At 46.1% G+C, this 19,260-nt stretch overlaps 1 long non-coding RNA gene across 1 annotated transcript in view; it reads right to left on the bottom strand.

The window, feature by feature from the left end:
- Positions 1-19,260, bottom strand: part of LOC128932430 (uncharacterized) — a 56,989-nt gene that overhangs the window by 19,646 nt on the left and 18,083 nt on the right. Inside the window, exon 2 of the long non-coding RNA XR_008482298.2 lies at positions 6,566-6,684. This is a non-coding gene — a long non-coding RNA (uncharacterized LOC128932430). The remainder of the gene's footprint in view (positions 1-6,565; positions 6,685-19,260) is intronic.

The raw sequence follows: 19,260 nt of genomic DNA, 5'->3' as shown, positions 1-19,260 counted from the left end.
TACATATTGACATATAATTTATATATATAAATATTAAATTATTCATGTTGCATTATCTTAATATTATAGTAAAATACATATGTCAATACATATAATATTTACTATATTGATTAAATGTATTAAAATTTAATTCAAACAGCTAAAATTCTGTTTCTCAATCACACCAACCACATGTCAAGAGCTAAACAGCCACTTGGGGCTAGGGACTATCCTATTGGTTGGTGCAGATGGAGAACATTTTCTTCATTGGAGAAGCGCTGTTCTAGGAGAGTTGCTTTTGCTTGACTTACTATTTACTATTGACTAGGGCCCAGACTCTAGGAAGTTAAATGTTAACTTCAAGAAGATTAATAAGCTGCAAATGATTTTTGTCCAGCAGAGATGCAAATGGTTTCTATCTGAAAGAAAAGATAACCCCAAAGGTTGCAGTTTTATCGTCCTATGGGACATTAACCAATTTAGTATCTAACTTTGCCATCTTATTCCAGCACTCTCTTTCCATTGATTACATATAGCAGGTTCTCATATCCCCTCTTGAACCAGCTCTGTCATCTTGCTGATTCCTCACTAATGAGTTAAATAAATCACTGACACATCTCACTGGATGCTTCTATGAAAGTCATGTTTTTGACTCTTTGGAAATTATACTTTGACATCAGGTAATGATCAGTGCGATGAAGACAATTTAAGCAGAGTGAAGAGACAGTGACTGTGTGTGATCTTAGCTAGGCAGGTCAGGGAAGGCCCTTCCAGTGAGGTGACCTTTGAGCAAAGACGAAATTAAATGAAGAAGCAGCCCTTTAGACACCAGGGGTGCAAGTCCCGGCAGAAAGGACAGGTGCCAAGGTGCAAAGCCAGCGTGGAAGCTGGACTGCACTTGGTGTTGGAGGCGAGCAGGAAGCAGTGTGGCCCTGGTGGGTGACGAGGTATGGAACAGATTTCGTAGGGCCTCAGAGTCCAAAGGAAGGACTTTGGATTACATTTTGGAGCTGCATAAGGTGGGGTATAACCACTCCCTCTTTTATTCCAGGGGAGAGCTAATGAACAGCCTTTGTGATGAGTGCTGCTGAGGTTCTCACTGGTTGTGGGGCTGGGGAGGGGCACCCTTCCAGGAGGGGTAAAGCTCCCTTTTACCCCCTTTCCCAGAGGGGTGAAACATGCTACATCCCAGAGGCTGCATTCACAAGGCCCTGCGGATGGGCCTCCAGAGGTGCATTGGGCAGTGCACTTGGGAGTCCCCTCCCCTGGTGCTCTCTGCTCTCCCATCTCTATCCAGAGCTGCTGGGGTCCCTGCCCAGGCCTTGTGCCTCACCTAAAGGCTCTCAAAGGAGTTCTCTAAACAAAATAACCATTTCTACCGAAGATGAATTTTGCAGACCTTTCAGAAGGTTCCAAAGCAGCCAGCTTTCAAATGAGCAGTTTGGCTTCTCCTTCCAGGTAGGGAAACTGGGTTTTCACTAGATCTGATAATACCTTTGGGGCTTCAGAGCTCTGGTGAGGTGGCTAGTATAAGTCTAAGGATTTAGGAAGGCGAAGTGACGGTAGGAGGGGCTACGAGGCTGAGTGAAATGGGGGCAAGGTACAAAAAGGATCTAAAGATCTCTATAAGGTGCAGAGGGATCCTGTTGCCAAGGAGTGAGCTGTGGCAGCTGAGGTTTCAGAGATGGGGATGCCCCACTTGATTTTGGTTCAGGCACAATGGTACTTGCGCCAAATCCCAGCTCTGCTACTCCTGACCTGCATGAGTTTGGGCAAATCGTGAGTCCTACCTCATGTGCAGGATGAGTAGAATAGTGCTCTGGTTGGGTATGGTAGCTCACACCTGGAATCCTAGCATTTTGGGAGGCTGATGAGGGCAGATCACCTGAACTCAGAAGCTCAAGACCAGGTTGGCAACATGGCAAAACCCCATCTCCACTAAAATACAAAAAATTAACTAGGCATGGTGATGCATGCCTATAATTCCAGCTACAGGAAAGGCTGAGGAATGAGAATCGCTTGAACCTCAGAGGTGGAGGTTGCAGTAAGCCAAGATTTGGCCACTTCACTCCAGCCTGGGCGACAGAGCAAGGCTTTAGCTACTGGGAGCATCAAACAAGATGACGTGTATGGAGAACTTAGACTAGGGCCTGGAAGGAGACAAGTGCTCCATTAACATAAGCTGCTGCGATTGTTATCAAAGGTGATCCTGGACGGTGGGGCTGAAGTGGAGTGATAAGTCCAGGGGACACTGAGGCCACCTACGTTGGCAGTGGGATGTACGTAGAGTGGAAGTGTGTGTTGAATTGGGGCAGGAGGTGCCTGGAGGCCAACTGTTGGAATGATAATCTGCCTGTCTGGTAACCCTCCAGAGCCATGTTCCAGGCTCCTAACCCCCGTTGCCAGAGCCTGGAGTGAGCCTAAGCCACTAGGAAGCCTTTGATGTCTCCCCGCATTACAGAGTCCCAAGCTTTACATATATTATATCATCCCTAACAGCCCTGAAAGACAAGCATGTTCCCCCCATTTCCCACCCCAATCCAAGGCCTGGGTGAGTTGACCAGCTGGTGTTAGGCGCTCAGCTAGGCAGAGACTTCTTCCTTGACTTCACTCAAAGCAGTCTCCTATTCGTTGCTGGCCATATTGGACCTTCACTGAAAATGTTGCTTAACAAAAGGATGTCACAACTTAAAGAATAAACAAGGAGGGAAAGACTGAAAAGACATAGGCTTGATCATCTTACAGGACTGGTTAAAACTCTGACCTTTCTTGGCCCTTTTGCATGGATACCTTCCAGGTATCCCCTTAGCATCAGTAGGACTCAAAAAGGTCTCTTCCCCCAAGGTCATTGTCAGGGATGTTTCTTTAGCCTCACACAGATCCACGACTAGGCAGAAATGCCTGGGATTCTGGGAGGCTCTGCTCAAGGGCAGACGAAGGGAGGGATGGTGCTAGAGAGCGAAGAGAAAAGGTACATGATATTGTCCCTTTCTAGATCCTTCTTGTTCATTGCAATTCCGCAGTGGCCTGCATGACACATTTCAATGCACCGCCCCCCAACAAACACCTGGAGTGATGCACAGAATGCAATGATCCTTGAAGCTTATCTGCTCACCCAGGCAGATCACAGGACAAAAGGCAGGCAAGGGAGAGCCTGTTCTGCTCTACCCCACTGCTAGCTCTGTGCCCACTTGCACTCAACACGTGCCACTCCCCTGTCTCCCAGGACATGGAACCATCCCTCCTCTGGGGCACTGCTCACTCTGCTCCCTCCCTCTGGAAAAGAATGTCCTTCTGAGTCAGGAACCTCCCAACCTCCACCTCTGAGTATGGAAATGACCTCCCTCCCCAACCTTATTATGGGAAGTAAGATTTTGGTTACTTAAAAAAATTTTTTTTGTGCTTTTCTGTGTTGCTTGACTGTATTTAATTAGCAGGTATTACAAATACAAAGCAATAAGGATATTAATTTTTTTTTGAGACAGAGTCTTGCTCTATTACCCAGTCTGGAGTGCAATGGCGTGATCTCGGCTCACTGCAACCTCTGCCTCCCAAGTTCAAGCAATTCTCCTGCCTTAGCCTCCCAAGTAATTGAGATTACAGGCACACACCAACATGCTGGGCTAATTTTTGTATTTTCAGTAGAGACGGAGTTTCGCCATGTTGGCCAGAGTGGTCTTGAACGCCTGACCTCAGGTGATCTACCTGCCTCAGCCTCCCAAGGTGCTGGGGTTACAGGCGTAAGCCATGACACCCAGACAAAGCTATTAATGTTACGGAGTTTTTTAATGGCTAGCTATATTTCAAGGTCCAGAAAGCTTCCTAAGCCCCCACCAGCAAGGACACCTACCTCTTCCATGCCCCCAAAGCTTTTCATTTTTCCTCTCTCATGTCCCTGAGCACCATCCATCTGCAGATACAGGTGTTCTGTCCAGATCACAGCTCCTTCCTGACCAGAGAGTGTGCTGAGGACCAAAGTGGGGGATCTGTCTCCATTGCCCACACTCCCATAACACACTCCCATAACCCTTTCAAAAACAGTACAACTATTACCACCCACCAACATCATTACCACCCGCCCTGCCCCATTACCACAACCATTACCCCTCTACCATCACTACACTCAACATCACCAGTGCCACAACCACCATGGTCACCACCATCATTCCCCCTATGATGGGCCAGAAAATTAATCCCTTAAAGATATCCACACTCTAATCCCCAGAATCTGTAAATCTGTTAACTTACATGGCAAAAGGGACTTTATAGATGTGATTAAAGGGACAGACCTGAGATGGGAAGATTATCCTGGGTTTCCTGAGTGGGTACAATTTAACCACAAGTCAATGAAAGCAGAAAACCTTCCCTGTCTGTGGTCAAAGAGAGAGATGGACAATGGGGGAAGGGTCAGACAGATATGACATCACTGGCTTTGCAACATTGCTGGAAGGAGGCCATGAGCCAAAGAATGGGTGTGACCTCTAAAAGCTGGAAGATGAAAGGAATCAACTCTTCCTTAGAGCTCCCAGAGAGAAATTAAGCCTGCTAACACCTTGATTTTAGCCAAGTGAACCCTATGTTGGACTTCTGCTCTACAAAACTATAGGATAATAAATATCTGTCATTTTAAGCCACGAAATTCGTGATAACTTGTTAAAGCAGCAATAGAAAGCTAATACAACTTCCATCAACAATACCATCAATACCACCATAACCACAATTACCCATCGACACCACCACTACTCGCAAAAACTGCCATCATCATAAGCAATGATACCCTGATCACCATCACCATACTCCCATCAACAGCAACATATTTACTCCCAAAACACCTGTCACCACTATTCTTGTTCCAATCACCATTCCCACAGATAACACTTACAACCACCACCACTATCTACATCAGCTCTGCCACTGATACACCCATCAACAACACCACGATCACTACCATCATACCACCCAACAGCAAAAACACTCACCTACTACCACCACTGCCCACCATCAGTACCATCACCCATTCCACCACTACATACAACATCACCAACACCCACCACCGACAAAAGCACCCCTACCGGCAGCACCAACATAACCTACCTACCACAACCATCGCCACCACCGATGAACCCCTCCACCCCCACCATCACTATAACTGAACATGCATAGCACGAATGACTGGTTGGCTGGTTACGTGAGTGAATAAATATGTGTCTGAATGAATAAGTAAAGAAACAAGGGCTGGGCGCAGTGGCTCATGTCTATAACACCAGCACTTTGGAAGGCCGAGGCAGGCAGATCACAAGGTCAAGAGATGGAGACCAGCCTGGCTAACATGGTGAAACCCCAACTCTACTAAAAATAAAAAAAATTAGCCGGATGTGGTGGCAGGCACCTGTAGTTTCAGTTACTTGGGAGACTGAGGCAGGAGAATCATTTGAACCTGGGAGGTGGAGGTTGCAGTGAGCCAAGATTGCGCCGCCACTGCACTCCAGCCTAGGTGACAAAGCGAGACTCCATCTCAAAAAAAAACTAAAACAAAAAAAAACAAAGAAAAATACAACCTCAGAATATCTATGAAAAAAAGTCTACTCCACCACTTGGTGACTCATGGTGGGTAAGGTAGATGGATTTGTATGTCTGAACTTCATCTTTTGAACACTCTTTCCTTCTTTTTGACATATCTCCATCTGCTGCCTTCTACAGCCACTGCCCAGCACTCCCAAAAGCACAGTCATGGAGCAGCCTCCTCTAAGACTGTGCCCACAGGACTGGCCAGCCTTTGAGAAAGAGGAGCTGAAAGTCTTGAGTTCCTGGTGATTAAAGGGGTAGTGAGCAGCCAGCTGCCTCTGAGCTAGCTCCTGGGCAATAAGATGGGACAGTCCAAGTGGCTCTCTGAAGCAGCCTAAGTAGGGAAATAGAAGGGAGAAGTAGTACCATCCCACCCCAAATTCTGAGGATGTTTCTGGGGACTTGGCTGTTCTTGCTGCCTAAGAAACCTGTCCACTTCACTCCCTGCCACTCAGCATGCAGCCTGGTGCCCTGGGGTCTGTGACTGGGCCAGCAGATGTAAGTTCTACGTTCTAGCTCCCGTCCTGATGACAGCTATCTGAGTCTATCTCTCTGGGCAATGAGGAACACAAGAAAGACGTGCCTGGTGCCCCTCCAGCTCTGATGGTCCATGATTTCACATTTCTACCAGGAAGATTTCTAGCTGGAGAAATCAATGGGTGAAGTTAGTCTCCTTGGGTGGACAATTCCTCTCTGACTACATCCTTGATGGCTCACATGATCCCAAAGTAGTAGTTAGGGGTGAGCATCCAAGAAGGGATGGACCCTTTTATCTTTAAGTCCTATCGGCTCAATCAGTCAGGAATTTTAAAGCTAGGAGAACTTTAGGGACCAGCTAACTGAAGCTCTGGAGTAAAAACCTTCTCAAGACTGCCAGCCAGGCAGCACCAAACCCCAGGCCAGGGCTAGATGTTCATGCCCTTCTGAGCATTTTGTGCTGCCTCAGGAAAACCAATGGACCCCAGCACTTTTCTCAAAGTCCCACCTCATACTCATATAGCTGCTGTAACCCATGCACTACCTGGAAAGCTGAAGCATTGGGCTCCAGTGAAGAAGCTTCGAGCCATGTCATCCTAGAGGCCTCACAGAATCCAGAGCAGGCAGCAGCTGCACTTGCCTTTGAAGTATTTCCCAGGGGCCCTGCGGAGGAAGGAGACAGGCAGTTGTAGAGCGGGCTTCGTACTGTAGTCTCCCTCTGTCTCTGCTCCCATCTCTCTCTCACACTGTCTGGTGGTCTCTTTCTGACTCTCTTTTGATCTCTTTGTTGGGCTTTGATCGTTTTTCATCTCTATCTCTTTCTGGTCCCGTGTTTCTTTCTTTGTCCCTATCTTGTTCTCTCTTTGTTTCTCTCTCTCCTTTTTTTCTTTCTCCCATCTCTCTCTCTCTCCCTTCCCTCGTTTCCTCCATCAGTGATTTTGCTCTTGGAATTTCAAAGATAAGTGCCAATTTCAAGGTCATATTAATCCAGCTCTAGGAAAATCCCTATTCATGAAAGAAAGCATCCAGGAATTACAACTGTACTCATAAAACCCCACAGCCTGGTGAAGATGGATGAGCCCAGGCCCGGGAGTAAGGGCCCTGGGTTTCTTTCCCAGCCCTGCCCTGATTTGCTGGGTGGTCTTGAGAAGCCTTCTTGGGGCTTCAGCTTTTGCATCTATAAAATGAATGGGCTGGAGCACATTGATCTCAAGCACCAGCTCCAGCTCTCTAGAATTGGAAGAATTCAGATGCTCAGGATTCCCACAGCACAGCCAGTGGGAATCACACCTACGGGCACCATTGACCACTGGCTTTTGCAGGCACTTGCTGGGAATTTCACCAAAGTTCCCTGTGTCAGCAGGTGTCTGTGTGCTCAGTGACTAGGATCTTGCACTAATCCTGGCTCCTTCCTGCTCCTTTGTTTAAATGTGGAGCACACATCAGGCTTGGCAGCAGATGAACCCAGCTGCCCTTCAAGAAGATCTATCTATGGTGGGTAGATCAGAGGAGGCCTCTCAAGTAGCCCAACTGAGGAGGGAGACAAAAGCCAGAATTCCATAAAGAAGCCATTCCCTTAGTCACCAAATGTATACTGAGCAGCACCAATGTGCTGACCACCTGGCTGCCTCTGCAGACACTGCCCCTGCCTTTACCATGAGATAGAGAAGAAAGAAAACGATCCTTCTCTGTAAAGTGAATAACATTCTGCAGGAATGCACAAGTAACAACATTTTTCTTTGAATGGGGAGATCAAGGAAAGCTTTCCAGGAAAATAACAGTTGATCTGAGGCCCAGTGGGTGAATAGAATGTCACTGGACACAGAAGTGAGGGGAGGGCACACTCCATGCACAAGGACAGAATCAGCAAAGGATTTGGGTTCCATCTCTTCGGGAGCAGCTGAGTAGAGCAGTTAGGTTGAGACCAGACCAGACTGTAGAGGGGTGTGGGATGCTTGAAAAGGAGGCCAAGGAGATAAACTTGATCCTGAGGCTTTGGAGAGCCACTGAAGATTTTTCAGTAGGAGAGTGACAAGCTCAGATTTAAGCTTTAGAAAGATCCTATGGAGTCTCAGTGTGGGGGCTGAGATAGAATAGGGGAGACAGAAGGCAGAGACTTTCTGCAAGACCAAGAGAACACAGAGGCAGAGGCTATGCCGACAATCAGAATACATTTGTACATCAATGCACACACCCCACGCTATGAGGCAGGGAAAGAAGCCAAGCCGAGTGAGTCAGAGACAGGAAATGAGGTCTGAGTAGGACTTGGCAAAGGAGAAACTCACCTTAGAAGACATATCTGTCAAGGTAGGGAGAGAGGGAAAAAGGAACATCTCAGAAGCCCCATGAATGAGCCTTGTAATTAGAAGAGATCACAGGTGATAAATCGCCAAACATCAGAGTTGCTGGAGCCTTCAAGACTGTGAAACTCTTCATCTTCACTACATGGATGGGGAAATCAAGGTCCAAAAACCATAAAGGACTTGGCTGGGTCCCCTGGCAAGCCCGCGGCAAGTCTAGTCTACAATCAAGAGCTCCCACCTCCAAATTCTACAGTTCGCTCCCTCTCCCACATTTTGTCAGGTTAGTGTGTGGCCCCAACTTGCCAGAAAGAAGAACTAAAGCTGTAGGAACCACACGAAGGTGTCTGGACTTCTAGCTCTTGTGAGAGACAAATCTAAAGGCCAGGAATCAGGGATAGGCAGGCCATAGTGGTATCAGGGGCTGTTCCACCACTCAGAGTCCAGTGAGCACACAGCTGGGACAGGGGCCCTGAGGGTGGAAAGAAAAGAGTGAGAAGGGGGTATTTTGAAAGAACTTAGCAGGATCAGGTGACTGGTGCTCCAGGTTGAAAGAAAGCAAGACCCTGGGCATGGACAAGCTCTGGCGATGTGGAACACACGTGGGATGATATTGTCATTAGTGAACAAGGCCTGGTCCGAGGTGACCCCAAAGTGAGGACACTAGCAGAATGAAGGGGGCAAAAAACAGAAGGCTCTAGTTTGGAGTGAAATTATGAGCTTGGCTTGAACAGGGTGAGTTTGAAGTGATAATAGGGCCCCACTGGTGAATATTTTTGAGGACTTACTCTATCCTGGGCACAGGGTATCTATGATAGCTCCTTTAGCCTCACAAGAGCTGCTTTGGAAGACACTATTCTTATCCTTATCGGATAGATGAGAAAACAAAGGAACAGAGCAATAAATAAATTTTTCCAAGGTTCCTGGCTTGTATATTTCTAAGCAGGCTGGAAACCCAGGTCTGCCTCACTGTTTTGCTTTCCATCACTAAGGAGCCAAAGAGAGGAGGTCATTGAAGAAGTCCAAACAGGTGAACACTGGAAAGTAGAGAGAAGACAGAGAAAAGTGAGAGTATGGCAAACCCTGAGCAAGATGAAGAGTCCAGTGAGGAGTCAGAGAGGAGCAGACAGAGGTGGAGGGACAATCAATAGAGTCTTTGTCACAGGAGCCAGAGTTGGAGAAAGTTTCAAGCCAATGTCAAGGTGAGTCTTGAAGTCAATCCAAAGTGTCTTATGTGTCTTATGTGGAAGATGTAGTGATCGCCATGAACACTGAAGAACCTTGTGTAATGAGGAATCCCAGTTTTTCAGATGCCCAGGCTGCCTGGAAGACTTGGAAGGGGCAGTTAGCAGAAGAGAGTCTAGTTGGGGCAGGGTTAAAACAATGAATCCCAGCCAGGCACGGTGGCTCACTCCTGTAATCTCAGCATTTTGGGTGGCCAAGGTGGGTGGATCACTTGAGGTCAGGAGTTCAAGACCAGCCTGACCAACATGGTGAAACTCCGTCTCTACTAAAAATACAAAAATTAGCCAGGTATGGTGGCGCATGCCTGTAATCCCAGCTACTTGGGAGGCCAAGGCACGAGAATTGCTTGAACCCAAGAAGTGGAGGTTGCAGTGAGCCAAGGTGGTGCCATTGCCCTCTAGCCTGGGTGACAGAGCAAAAGTCAATCTCAAAAAAAAAAAAAAACAAAATCAGTACTGTGAGGACATATCAGGAAACACACCTGGGAAAGAAAAACAGACAAACTGGACTTCAGCAAACTTAAAAATGTGTGTGTTTCAAAGTACACTATCAAGAAAGTTAAAAAACCATGAAATAGGAAAATAATGTTTTACAAATCAGGTCTACAGTGGTCATAATATTTAAGGAACTTTAAAGCCTCAACATTAAAATGCAAATATCCCAGTTACAAAGTGGACAAAGTATGTGAAGAAATAGATATTTCTCCAAAAAAGATATATAAATTGCCAATAAGCACATAAAAATTACTCAACTTTATTAATCATTAGAAAACTGCAGGCTGTGTACAGTGGCTCATGTCTGTAATCCCAGCACTTTGGGAGGCCAAGTCAGGAGGATCTCTTGAGCTCAGGAGTTTGAGACCAGCTTAGGCAACATAGTGAAACAAATTTACAAAAAAAAAAAATTGTTTTGATTAGCCAGGCATGGTGGCACACACCTATAGTCCCAGTTACTTGGGAGGCCGAGGCAGGAGGATTGCTGGAGCCCAGGTGTCTGAGTCTGCAGTGAGCCATGATTGTTGCCACTGCACTCCAGCCTGAGTGACAAAGCAAGACCCTGTCTCAAAAAAAAGAAAAGAAAAACACAAATCAAAACCATAATGATCTATTACTTCACACCCACTAGGATGGTTATAATCAGAAAGACCGTAACAAGTGTTGCTGAGGACACAGAAAAAGTGAAACTCTTATGCATTGCTGGTGAAAACGTAAAATAGTGTAGCCACTTTGGAAAATAGTTTGGCAGATCCCCAAAAAGTTAAGTATAGAGTTACCATATGACCCAGATATTTTATCCCTAGGTATATTCCCAAGAAAAGTGAAAACACACGCTCAAATAAAAATTTTTACACTAATGTTCGTAGCAACATTATTAATAACAGCCAAGGTAGAAACAATCTAAATCATATCAACTGATGAATGGATAAACAAAATGTGGTATAGCCATACAATGCAATACTATTCGGCTACAAAAATGAATGAAGTGCTAACATATGCTATGATATTGATGAACCTTGAAAGTATTATGCTATACAAAAGAACCCCAATAAAAAAGCATCATATTATATAATTCCATTTACATTAAATGTCCAAAATGGACAAATCCATAGAGACAGAAATAAAATGGAGACAGAAACTAAATTAGTGGCCAGGCACAGTGGCTCACACCTGTAATCCCAGCATTTTGGGAGGCTGAGTCAGATGGATCACTTGAAGTCAGGAGTTTGAGACCAGTCTGGCCAACATGTCAAAACCCTGTCTCTACTAAAAATACAAAAATTAGCCGGGCATGGTGGTGTGTGCCTATAATCCCAGCTACTTAGGAGGCTGAGGCAGGAGAATCGCTTGAACCTGGGAGGCAGATGTTGCAGTGAGCCGAGATCATACCACTGCACTGCACTCCAGCCTAGGTGACAGAGTAAAACTCTGTCTCCAAAAAAAAAAAAAAAAAAAAAGAAAAGAAAAAGAAACTAAGTGATTAGTTGCCAGGAGCTGGAGGGAGAGAGAAATGGTGGGGGTAGTGACTGCTTAAAAGGTATGGCATTCCCTTTCGGGGTGATGGGCGTGTTCTGGAATGAAATTGTGGTGATAGCGGCACAACCCTGTGAGCGTAACTCAAAAACCACTGAACTGGATACTTTATATAGTGAATTTTATGGCATGTCAATTACATCTCAATAAAAGAGAGACAGAGAGCAGGTAGAAGTTTCTCAGGCAAATCTTGAGTGTTTTCAATCCCTCAGGGAACATCAAAGAACCCATTTAGGTTATTCAAAAGAAAAAAACATATTTTATTCATCTGTTAAATTCTTTTGAACTTATACTCTGAGGGCTAGCTTATGTTGCATTTTTTACTACCTTTTTATAAAGTCATATATTAGTAATAGCTAGATTTATAGAGAAGTGTCTGAAAGGTTGTTATCTGTAATGTTAACAGTGGCTGCCTCTGGGAGATAGTACCTTGTGTGATTTGAAATTTATTCTTTATGCTTTTATGTATCATTTACATTTTCCGTATGCATATTTATCAACTTTACAATCAATAAAATCCATAAAGCTCTTTTTGTTTTGGAATATATATATATATAAAATTGAATACATTGAAAAAATGTTGATAGATAACTTTTAAAATTCTTTCAACTTACATGAAACCAATGTCATTTTGGTAGTTGCTCCCAAGCTGGAAAAACTACCCAATTAGCCAAGTGATCGCAATTCAGTTATTTTCTGAACACTGAACAAGGAGCTGTGTGAGAGAGAAGGACGTTGAGAGGATGGTTCCTGCATTCAAGGGGTCTTTTGATGTAGTAAAGGACCTCAGATGTGTAAATAAATAACTGAAAGCAAGGCAGAACATAAAAGTCTAGAACAGAGTCACCTGTAAGATGCTGCAGAATCCCTGAGGACGCTGTGATTCTCCACTGAAGGACTCAAAACGGCAGGTCTGCTGCAGAGCCTGGCCTTGAGGCTGAGTCACATTTCACCGTGTGGACGGCAGGAGGGACAGGCAAGAGCCAAGGCCAAAGGTGAGGCATTTCCAAGCCCGCCCACCCTTCCTGTCCCTGTATACTTCACACTCTATGCCCTAACCTTCCAGAGCTGCTGATCCTCCTGGGCACAGGCCTGGGTCTCGCAACTTCAACTTGCTGCTCACATGGAATGTGCATTCCTTCTTCATCACCTATCTTACTCATGCTGTTCCCTCCAAGACTGGGGTCCCTGTCAGTGTTTCAGGAAGCCTCCTTTACCAAACAGATTGAGTTCAAAGCCTCCTGCACGGGTTCCAGCAGTATGCTGAGTCTGCCAACACTGGAGCACTCTAACCCCTGCACTGGAATGATCTGTTTGAGTATTTGTTTCCTCCACCAGATTCTGAGGTCCACTGAAGAAAGGCTGGAGCCTAGCACAGAAGGTTGATGCCCAGTAAGTGCTTAACTAATGGCACATGCACTGTGGCTAAGATGTGCAGAGCAGGAATGGCAGCCACAGCTCTGTCTGCCCAGTACACTCCCCTGCTCTTCCCCCATCCTCCCTCCTCCTCCCTCCTCCCTCCTTCCTCTTCTTCCTCTGTTACCCAGGCTGGAGTGCAATGACATGTTAATAGCTCACAGCAACCTCCAATTCCTGGGTTCCAGTGACCCTTCTACCTCAACCTCCCAAGTAGCTAGGACTATATAGGTGCACGCCACCATACCTGTCTGGTTTTCGTTTTGTTTTGTTTTTTGGTAGAGGAGTGTCTCAGTTTGTTGCCCAGGCTGACCTTGAACTCCTGTCCTCAAGCGATTTTCCCACCACTGCCTCCCAAAGTGCTGGGATTACAGATGGGAGCCACTGTGCCTACTCCTTCTCCTCCTTTCTTCTAAGAGTCTATTCTGCCCTCCTCCTGACCAGAGTCGGGCCAGTGATGCTGGCTGGGTCAGTTATAGCTCTCCAACCCCCAGATTTAGTAACTGGTCCAAGGCTGCACTGACCCAGTCCAGGCTAATCAGTGTCCCTTCCCTAGAACAGCAGGAAGAAAGTACTTTCCTTGATGAGGAGTTAGACTGATGAGGGCCACATTCCTATTATGTAGAGAAAAGCTGTCTGCAGGAGAGAATGAGGCCATTACACAAGACAAGCAGGGAGATGGCAGCTGCTCATGGTTTGGAGCAACTGCTTCCGGTCTCGGAGGTCTCCTTCGGTCTCGGAGGTCCCCAGAGCTGGGCTGGTTCAGGCAGGCCTTTCTCCAATTCTGTCATATGCCAGGACCTGTCAGTAAACATCTCTGTGTGTATAAGCCAGTGAGCTTGGGTTTCTGCTACTTATGAGAACATCCATGTCCAGTGCTGGGGTCCTTGGCACGATGTACATCTGGAAATGTCAGCTGAGGCCAGGCTGGGGAAGACTCTAAATTCTGTCCTTGGGGGTTTAGAGTTTCTATGGCAGGTGCAGTTGGAGCCTCATGACAGAACACCAGCAACGTGTGAGTTTCAAATCAAAGAGGAGGCAAGACTGGAAGCCAGTTGGAAATGCAAAATAAAACCACCTCCATATATCACAGAGGTCAAGGAGAAAGAAGATTGAATAAAACCCTGATTTTGTTATGTAGGAAAGAGCAGCAGGGCTTGTGATGAATGGGGAAGTAAAGGAGAAAGGTGGTCATGTCGAATAAAGAGTCATTTCAGAAACACAGTCAACAGCTCTGTGTGCAAACATTAGTCAGTCATACAAATGGGATCTCAGGGGTTTTATAAACAAGCAAGCCATTGCCAACACCCACATCTGGCAGATGATACATCCATCATGTGTAAATACTTCATGCAGCATCGATTACCCTGATCAATTTTAGGTATCTATCATTTTCCAGACCTGCAACCCAGCACAGGGAAATTACAAAGAAATACAGTAGATGCTCTGATCATTCTACCACTACGGCTCATAGGAAAACAGTGAATAAATCCATGGCAAAACTCAGGTGGTTTTTAAGGCATAAAGAAACAAATTATTATTGTGTTTTTCCTTAGAATTATTTCTTAACTAGATCAAGATACCATTCTTTTCAAAATTCACTAAGAAAACCATCCTCATCTTGGGAGGGAGAAAGATCAATAATGATACACAAGAAATATGGACAAGAAATGCTTGACACTGGAAGCTGCAGTCATCGACTCTGATGCTACAGTGTGACATGTGCTTAAAGGAAGAGGAAGTAAGACTAAGAAGGTGGAAGGCAGCAAGGAGTTTAGGTTTTATCTTGGTAGGACAGGGAGCCATATGAGTTTTCTTAAGCAGGAAAAAGGCCTGGTCAGAATGGGTTCAGAAAGGGCTTTTCTAGACAGGCATGGAAGGCATTAAGGTCCCTGGATGTGCAGAGAAGTTGGCAGACTTGTAATTGTTAGTCAGGACAGATGATGGGCTGGGGGCAGTGGCTCACGCCTGTAATCCCAGCATTTTGGGAGGCCAAGAATCACTTGAAATCAGGAGTTCGAGGCCAGCCTGGCCAACATGATGAATCCTCATCTTTCCATGGTGGCACATGTCTGTAATCTCAGCTACTCAGGAGGTTGAGGCAGGAAAATCGCTTGAACCTGGGAGGTGGAGGTTGCAGTGAGCAGAGATCGCACCACTGCACTCCAGCCTGGGCGACAGAGTGAGAGCCTGTCTCAAAAAAAAAAAAAAAAAGACAGACTATGGAAGGATGGGAGTTTGGAGTGGGACGTGAGGGAGGAGCCATTGGGACTGAAATGGTGCCTGGGGCCCTGCAATAAGTCAGGAGAAAAGAACAGGCATCTACGACAGATGGAAGCACGATGTCTGAGCCCTTACTGGGTGCCAGGCACCAGGCACTACAAGCACTTTCTCCATTTGATCTGTTTTAGGTCCTCCAAACAACCCTGCAGGGTACTTAGGAATTCCTGAACACACATATGACAGAAAAGAGCCTCAGAGAAGTTGAGTAGCTTTCTTGAGGCCACACAGGTTTTTTGGACACAAAAGCCTGAGTCCATTTCAGTACAAATCACTACCTCCTTATCCTTTTTAACTTTATCAGGTAGGTGCTGGGGCTTAGAGATTTTTAAATGCACCGACTTTTCCCCAGCTGGTGAGAGCCCCAGTCTCAGTGTAAACCCAAACTCTCATTCCCACCTCGCCTCCCCAACCAGCTGATCCTGTTAAATGAACCTTTGTTCCATCACAGTGAGGAGCTCCTGTCTTATGCATTGTTAAGCCGGAAAGACTTATTGGGGATGTCTTAAAAGGAATCTTGGAAGAGCCTGGGGGAGGACACGGGATGGGCGTGGGCTTCTCAGAGCCCAGAAGATGCTCTTCCTCCTGTCCAGGAGGAGCCTCTGCACCTTTGAAAATAATTCCTCCAAAGTCTCCTAAACCCCAATTCTCTATCCAGCAGCCCTGGCCTGTCGTGGTAATTTCCAAGGCCGCTGCCTTGAAGGCTCACAAATCCTCTGTTCATGCTCAGACATATAAATTGCATTAGCAGAGGAGAACTATGCATCTGGTGGTGTGATGGCTGAAGAGAGAAGGCGCTGAGCTCAAGTGCACACATGTGAGCACACCCGGGCCTGGCCCCTCTCCAGGGGCCTTCATATATTTTTCTATGCTGGGTTCTCTCTCGCTCTCTCTCTCTCTTTCATTCTGTGTATGTGTCTTTCTCTGTCTCTCTCCCTTTTCCCCCATACACCAACCCTGCTGGATAGATTTTACCACATGGGTGAAGAAAATATATGAAGGCTTCCTAAGGAAATAAATGGGTAGGTTTTTTGTCTTTTATTTGTTTGCTTGTTTTCGAGACAGTCTTGCTCTGTCTCCCAGGCTGGAGTGCAGTGGTGCAATCTCACCTCACTGGCAAACTTCACCTCCCGGGTTCAAGCAATTCTTGTGTCTCAGCCTCCTGAGTAGATGGGATTACAGGCACATGCCACCACTCCTGGCTAATTTTTGTATTTTTAGTAGAGACAGGGTTTTGCCATGCTGGCCAAACTGCTCTCAAGCTCCTGACCTCAGGTGATCCACCTGCCTCAGCCTCCCAAAGTGCTGAGATTACAGGCATGAGCCACCACAGCCGGCCAGGGTAGGTTTTTGACATACAAAAAGCCAGTAAAAGCCATTGCTAGAGATTCATGGAGAGGTTGGGGCAAGAGAGAAATAAGTGGAGCACAGGATTTTTAGGGCAGTGAAACTCTTCTGTATGATACAGTAATGATGAATATATGTCATCAAACATTTGTCAGACCCTATAGAGCTAGGCACAGTGGCTCAGACCTGGAATCCCAGCAGTTTGGGAGGCCGAGGTGGGAGGACTGCATGAAGCCAGGAATTCAAGACCAGCCTGGGCAACAGAGCAAGACCCTGTCCCTACAAAAATCTTTTTTTAATTAGCAAAGCTTGGTCGTACACACCTGCAGTCCTAGCTACTCAGGAGACTGAGGAAGGAGGATCGCTTGAGCAGGACTGCAGTGAGCTATGATCATATCACTGCACTCTAGCCTGAGTGACAGAGTGAGACCCTGTCTCAAAACAAACAAAAACCTATAGAATGTATAACACAAACAGTGAATCTTAAGGTAAATTATAGACTTAATAATAATGCAGCAACATCAGTTCCTGATTCTAACAAACAACACATTGGTTAATTTCAGATGTAGACAACAGGGAAAGCTGGGATGCATGAGGTATATGTGGAAACTCTCTCAGCAAAAACAAAGGCAGATGCCAGTAACACATGGCTGGAGGCTAAAGCACATGGAAAACAGTGAGCCTGAAGAGGTGGGTTGAATATCACGTTAAGGTGTCCGTGCTTTATCCTGAAACTATGGAGAGATGGCAAATATTTCATCAAGGGGCTTAACATGATCAGCTTGCGGTTAGATTGCTACTGGACAGACCTGAAGCTATAACAGAGGCCAGGACAAGAAATTATGAAGATCTGAGTGAAGACAGCAGCAACAGATGGAGAAAAGGGGCCAGATTCCAGAGATATCCTGAGGTTGTCTTGGATGGGACCTGGTAATTGATTGATTGATTGCTGTGAGTGGGAGAAGAAAAGAGTCTAGGAGAATGCCCAGGTTTCTGGTTTCCCAACGTTAGGTGGGTGGCAGAGCTCTGGAATGAAGGAGGGGCAGATCTGAAGACACCATGACTCCATCAGCTCCAACACGTTTTTGAGAGAACATCATTGCAGGTATTGTGCAAAACAGTTTCTGGAATTCTTCCAACCTGACCCTTTCTGGGGGATTGCTACCTAAAGACATATGGCCAAATTTGCATTCTTGGATGCTCAACCTGTTATTGAGGTCTCTCCAATGCTTAAGCTAAGGGCTCTTTCTCTATATCTTTGCCTACTGGACCTACCTCTGCCCTAGGGGCCCTCACAGACCTGCTCTCTCTGCCCCAGGGCAGCCCTTTAGAGATCTGCAGATAGTGCCGACGTCCCCTGAGTCTCTCATTCTTCAGCTGAACAGTCCCAGACCTTCCCTTGCTCTAACACAAGATAGTTTCACCCACCCTAGACGTACTCCAGGACACAAAACCTCATGAGTATCTACGCAGCCCAGAGTGAGTAGAACACTCACCTTTCTACTTCTAGACATTATTTCACTCTGAATGCCCTCTACAGGTGTGCTCCACCACGCCCAGCTAATTTTTTTTTTTTTTTTTTTTGAGAGGGAGTTTCGCTCTGGTTATCCAGGCTGGAGTGCAATGGCATGATCTCGGCTCACCGCAACCTCCGCCTCCTGGGTTCAGGCAATTCTCCTGCCTCAGCCTCCTGAGTAGCTGGGATTACAGGCATGTGCCACTATGCCCAGCTAATTTTTTGTATTTTTAGTAGAGACGGGGTTTCACCATGTTGACCAGGATGGTCTTGATCTCTTGACCTCGTGATCCACCCTCCTCGGCCTCCCAAAGTGCTGGGATTATAGGCGTGAGCCACCGCGCCCGACTGCTCTTAGAATGAATAAGACCCTGGATGACCTAGTTCCTGCTCACCTCCTCCTCCTGCCCCACGTCTGTCTCCCTGTTTTGTGCTGAAGCCAGGCTGGTTTCTGTTCTGTCCAGGTACTTGTTCCCCCTGCCTGAGACACTCTAGTTTGCAGGGCTGGTCGATCCTCAGACACCAGGTCTAAGCTCACAATTCCCCACAAGCACTCTTATTCTTCCCAATGTGCTTCCCCGGTCACTCTGCCTCACCAGCCTATTGGTCCACACCACAGCACTCCATACTCACCATTTATTATTTGCTTCTTTGTTATCTTTCTTCCCACCCCAGAAGATAAACTCCATGAGAATACAGACTTTGCCTGTCTTGTTCACTGTTAGCACAGGGTGGACACTCAAGTCATGCTTTTTGATTTATGAATAAAGGCAATGTCCTCTCAAAGCTTGTTGTCATTTGGAATTCAATATTTTCTAATATCTTCTATTCCCTGCAATATATGTCTTTCCAAGAGAGACATTTACTCTGGTTGGTTCTCTGATTAGGAACTTTTGAATCACATAAAAGATGTGTGATGATATTTCTCTGTCCATGCATCCTTAGGGGTTTTGGATAGCATACTTGTCTGATAATGAGATATTCAGATTCCCTATTGGAATGTTTCGGGCCAAGATGAAATAACCACTGTCCTACTGGTCACATTAGTAGCTTGAGAGGCATCAGGAGGGACTAGTGGCCAACAGGGGCCCCACCCTCCTGGCTG

The sequence above is a fragment of the Callithrix jacchus genome, chromosome 1, assembly GCF_049354715.1.
Source record: "Callithrix jacchus isolate 240 chromosome 1, calJac240_pri, whole genome shotgun sequence".
Lineage (NCBI taxonomy): Eukaryota > Metazoa > Chordata > Mammalia > Primates > Cebidae > Callithrix > Callithrix jacchus.
The sequence above is the reverse complement of the archived record's forward strand: the minus strand, read 5'-3'. Positions and strand labels throughout refer to the sequence as shown.